The sequence below is a fragment of the Nicotiana sylvestris genome, chromosome 9 (genome assembly GCF_000393655.2).
Source record: "Nicotiana sylvestris chromosome 9, ASM39365v2, whole genome shotgun sequence".
NCBI lineage: Eukaryota > Viridiplantae > Streptophyta > Magnoliopsida > Solanales > Solanaceae > Nicotiana > Nicotiana sylvestris.
In genome coordinates, this window is record NC_091065.1 from 127,492,792 (window position 1) to 127,498,863 (window position 6,072).

Below are 6,072 nucleotides of genomic sequence, written 5' to 3' on the forward strand. Positions count from 1 at the left end.
ATAATCTATTTGACCAGCTTCAGGGCGCACGAGTGTTTTCTAAGATCGACTTGTGCTCAGGTTACTATCAGTTGAAGATTGGGGAGCCAGATATCCCGAAGACAGCTTTCAGGCCTTTGTATGGTCATTACGAGTTCCTTGTTATGTCATTTGGGCTGACCAATGCCCCAACAACCTTTATGCATTTGATGCACAGTGTATTCCGGGCATATCTTGACTCGTTCGTCATTATCTTTATTGATGATATTCTGGTGTATTCCTGGAGTCGGGAAGATCATGATCAGCACTTGAGGATTGTGCTTTAGACTCTGAGAGAGAAGAAGCTATATGCTAAGTTCTTGAAATGTGAGTTTTGGTTGGATTCAGTGGCACTCTTAGGCCATGTGGTATCGAGTGAGGGTATTCAGGTGGATCCGAAGAAAATAAAGGCTGTGCAGGGTTGACCATCCTCAGCTATAGAGATCCGCAATTTCCTTGGCTTGGCGGGTTACTACCGCCGTTTGGTTGAGGGGTTTTATCGATTGTAGCCTCTATGACAAGACTGACCCAGAAGGGTGCTCCGTTCTAGTGGACGGAGGAGTGTTAGGTGAGCTTTCAGAAGCTCAAGACAGTTTTGACTACAGCCTCAATTTTAATACTACCTATAGGTTCGGGGTCTTATACAGTTATTTGTGATGCCTCGAGTATTGGCCTCAGAGCGGTGTTGATGCAGGATGGTAGGGTGATTGCCTACGCATCCAGACAGTTGAAGGTATATGAGAAGAATTATCCGGTCCACGACCTTGAGTTAGCTGCCATTGTTCACCCCCTGAAGATCTGGCGCCATTATTTATACGGTGTTCCTTGTGAGATTTATACTGACCATCGGAGCTTGCAGCACTTATTCAAGCAAAAGGATCTATATTTGCGCCAGAGGAGGTGGTTAGAATTGCTGAAGGACTATGATATTACTATTTTGTATCACCTAGGCAAGGCCAATGTGGTGGCCGATGCCTTGAGTCGCCGGGCAGAGAGTCTGGGAGTTTGTCTTATTTACCAGCATCAGAGAGGCCTATGGCGATGGATGTTCAGGCCTTAGCTAGCCAGTTTGTGAGATTGGATCTTTCGGAGCCCAGTCAGGTTCTAGCTTGCGTGGTTTCTCGGTCTTCCTTATTTGATTATATCAGGGAGCGTCAGTATGATGACTCTCATTTGCTTGTCCTCAAGGAAAAGGTTCAGCACGGTGATGCCAAAGATGTGACTATTGGTGATGATGGTGTATTGAGGATGCAGGGTCGGATTTGTGTACCCAATGTTGATGGGCTTCGGAAGTTGATTCTGGAGGAGGCCCATAGTTCGCGGTATTCCATTCATCCGGGTGCCGAGAAGATGTATCAGGTTTTGAGGCAGCACTACTGGTGGAGGCGGACGAAGAAGGATATAGTTGGATTTGTAGCTTGGTACCTCAACTATCAACAGGTGAAGTATGAGCACCAGAGATCGGGTGAATTGCTTCAACAGATAGAGATTTCTAGATTGAAAGTGGGAGCGGATCACCATGGACTTTGTAGTTGGGCTCCCACGGACTTTGAGAAAGTTCGATGTTATTTGGGTGATTGTGGATCAGTTGACCAAGTCTGCTCGCTTCATTCCTGTGTGTACTACTTATTCTTCGGAGCGGCTGGCGGAGATCTATATCCGGGAGATTGTTCGCCTGCATGGTATTCCAATTTCCATCATTTCAGATAGAGGTACTCAGTTTACATCACGATTTTGGAGAGCTGTTCAGCATGAGTTGGGTACTCGGGTGGAGTTGAGTACAATATTTCACCCTCAGATGGACGGATAGTCCGAGCGCACTATTCAAATTCTTAAGGATATGCTCTGTGCGTGTGTGATTGAGTTTGGAGGGTCTTGGGATCAGTTCTTGCCATTGGCGGAGTTTGCTTATAACAACAGTTATCAGTCCAGCATTCAGATGGCGCCATATGAGGCTTTATATGGTAGGCGGTGTAGATCCCCGGTAGGTTGGTTTGAGCCGGGTGAGGCCAGATTATTGGGCATGGACTTAGTTCAGGATGCTTCAGAGAAGGTTAAGGTGATTCAGGATAGACTCCGTACAGCCCAGTCTAGACAGAAGAGTTACGCGGACCGGAAGGTTCGTGATGTTTCCTATATGGTTGGAGAGCAGGTTCTGCTTCGGGTTTCGCATATGAAGGGCGTTATGAGATTTTGGGAAGAAAGGGAAGTTGAGTCCGAGGTTTATTGGACCTTTTGAGAAATTGAGGTGTGTTGGGGAGGTTGCTTATGAGCTTGCCTTACCTCCCAGCTTGGCAGGAGTTCATCTGGTATTTTATGTCTCGATGCTCCGGAGGTATCACGGTGATCCGTCACACGTGTTGGATTTCGGTTCAGTCCAGTTGGACAAGGATCTATCCTATATTGAGGAGCCAGTGGCAATATTGGACATGCATGTTAGAAAGCTGAGGTCAAAGAACATTGCGTCTGTGAAGGTTCAGTGGCGGGGTCAGCTGGTCGAGGTAGCGACCTGGGAGACCGAGCAGGATATGTGCAGCCATTACCCTCATCTTTTCACTACTTCAGGTATGTCTCTATGCTCGTTCGAGGACGAATGAATGTTTAAGTGTAGGAGGATGTGACAACCCGACCATTCGTCTTAAGAATTTATGCCTCGATCCCCTATTAACTGTTTTTCCTATGTTTATTTCTGCTATTTTGATTTGCCGGGATGTTCGGTTGTGAGTTTCGGAGAGTTTTGGGACATTTAGTACCTAAATGAGAGCCTAAGTGTTGGAAAGTTGACCATAGTTAGAACAGTGTGAAGACGGCCTCGAAATGAAAATCTGATGGTTCCTTTAGCTCCGTTGGATGATTTAGGGCTTAGGGGCGTGTTCGGATTGTGTTTTGGAGGTCCGTAGCTAATTTAGGCTTGGAATGCCGAAAGTTGAATTTTGAAGTGTTTCCGGTTCGATAGTGAGATTTTGATCCGAGGGTCGGAATGGAATTCCGGAAGTTGGAGTAGCTCCATAGTGTTGAATGTGACATGTGTGCAAAATTTTAGGTCATTCGGACGAGGTTTGATAGACTTTTGATCGAAAGCGTATTTTTAGAGTTTTTGGAATTCTTAGGCTTGAATCCGATGAAAAATAGGTGTTTTGATGTTGTTTTTAGCGCTCCGAAGGTTGGAACAAGTTTGAATGATGTTTTAGGATTGGTTGGCATGTTTGGTTGAGGTCCCTAGGGCCTCGGGTGTGTTTCGGATGCTCAATGGGTCATTTTTGGACTTAGAGAATTGTAGAAAATGCAGCAGGTCTCTAGTTCTAGTTTCTTTCTTCGCGTTCGCGAGTGGGGTCTTACATTTACGAAGAGAAGCTAGGGCTGGTGGAAGCTTAACGCTTCGCGTTCGCGATGATGGCCCCGCGTTCGCAAAGCTATGAGGTAGTATGCCTACGCGTTCACGAAGAGGGTCCCGCGTTCGCGTGGGAGGGAGAAGATTGCTACCATGTTCGCGATAGGGGAATCGCGTTCACGATGAAGGAAATCTGGGCCAAGAAAAGTTGTGCTTCGCAAACATGAGGGTCCTTTCGCGTTCGCGAAGAAGGATTTACCTGGGCAGATTATAAAATTTCAAAGTCGAGGGTTTAGCCATTTTTATCAAAACTAGAGTTTGGGAGCTCGGATTTGAGTGAGATTTTGAGGGATATTTAATGATATCAATTAAGTAACGATTCCTTACTCCTTTTCTCTTGTAATCCATTAATCTAAACATGAATTCATCATTTCATTTCGGATTGGAGATGAAAATTGGGGAAAAGTTAGAAGAAAGTTCTTAGACCTAGAATTCGACTTTTGATTGGGAATTTGACCATAGATTTGGATAATTTTGGTATGCATGAACTCGTGGGAGTATGAGGTTTCTTAAAATATAAGTTTTACCCGATTCCGAGACGTGGGCCCGAGGGGCATTTTGGTCATTTTACCTAATTTTGCGTATTAGCTTAGAAATTCTTTGTAGAATCAATTACTTGAAGTGTTATTTACATTATGTAATTGAATTGAATAGATTTGGGCCATTTGGAGTCAAGTACTCGTGGCAAGAGCATGGTTTCAGATTGATTATTGAGCCGGTTCGAGGTAAGTGGCTTGCTTAACCTTGTGTGGGGGACTTTCCCCTTAGGATTGGTATTGTGATAATTGAAATGCCTTGTACATGAGGTGACAAGTGTGTACTTATGTTAATTGTTGAAAATCCAATTTTCATTAAGTAACTTTAATCGTGTTTTTCCCTCTCTATTTATTCTACTTGCACTTTTAAATCTATTGTTAGTTAGAGAAGCATGTCTAATTGACTTAACTATTTTATTTGCTTTAACTGCCTTATTTGTATTACGTGAAGCATGCTAGGTTAGAATTGTCTGTGTTACCTTGTTATGGAGTTGAGTTTATTTGAGTATTCCATGTTTCATTGTTGTGTGTTTTATTTTGGGACTACGGGACGGCATCCCGGGAGATCCCCTGTATGCATTTACAATTTGAGCTGAAGTGCGGGATACCGAAAGATCCCCCGCACGTATATTGAGGATACCAAGAGATCCCTATCATACATTGAGGATACCAAGAGATCCCTAGCATACATTAAGGATACCAAGAGATCCCTAGCATACATTAAGGATACCGAGAGATCCTTGGGATACTGAGAGATCCCCGGTTATTTCCTAGTGATTGTTTTGCCTCTGTTTCAGTTATTAAATTCCTTGTTTTCCTGTATTAAATTCGTATTGTTAGCTTTCAATTGTACCGCTTATCTTATACTGTCATACCTTATATTTTTGTTTTATCTCAGTAGGGCCCTGACCTTCCTCATCACTACCCGACCGAGGTTAGGCTTGGCACTTACAAGCACTCATAACTTTATGTAACGACCCGATCGGTCGTTTTAAGAATTTCTGCCCCGATCCCCCATTAACTGCTTTTCCTGTGTATGTTTCTGCTATTGTGAGTTGCCGGGAAGATTCGTTTTGAGTTTTGGAGTGCTTTGGGACACTTAGTCCCTAAATGAGAGCTTAAGCTTTAGAATTTGAACCGTAGTCGGAACAGTGTGAAGACGACCTCAGAATGGACTTCTGTCGATTTCGTTAGCTCCGTTGAGTAATTTCAGGCGAAGGGGCATGTTCGTATTATGTTTTGGAGGTCTGTAGCTTATTTAGGCTTGAAATGCCGAAAGTTGAATTTTTGAAGTTTCTGGATCGATAGTGAGATTTTGATATCGGGGTCGGAATTCGATTCCGAAATTTGAAATAGCTCCATAGTGTTGAATGTGACTTTTGTGCAAAATTTGGGGTCAATCAAACTTGGTTTTGGTTGGTTTCGGCATCGGTTGTAGGATTCTTGAAATTTCACGTTCTTTAGGTTTGGATGGGAGGGTGATTTGTGCTTTTAGCGTTGTTTAATGTGATTCGAGGATTGGTCTAAGTTCGTACGATGTTTAAGGATTGGTTGGCATGTTTGGTTGAGGTCCCGCGGGCCTCGGGTGTGTTTCGGATGCTCAACGGGTCATTTTTTGACTTAGAAAAGTTGCAGATTTTCTGTTGTTGTGTTGTAGAGAAAACCTTCATCGCATTCGCAGGAGGTGTCTAGCATTCGTGTAGAGCATTTGGGTGAAGCAACTGATTTATGCTTCGTGTTCGCGATGATGCCTTGCGTTCGCGAAGGTATGGACCCTTTAGCCTTCGCATTTGTGACATGGTCCTCGCGTTCGCGTAGGGTCCGACAGTTTAAGCTACGTGTTCACGAGTGGACCCTCGCGTTCGCGAAAGACGAAAAACTGGCCAGTGATTTCTGTGCATCGCGTACGCAACATTGGACTCGCTTTCGCGAAGAAGAACGCGTCTGGGTAGAATATAAATTTCAAAATCGAGGGTTTTGAGTTTATATCACAAAATTAAATTGGGAGCTCGCTAGGGGGCGAATTTTGGAGAGATTTTCATAGGAAGTTTGCGGATAATGATTCCTAAGTCCATTTTGCTTATAACCCATTAATCTAAACATGAATTCATCATCTAATTTCGGATT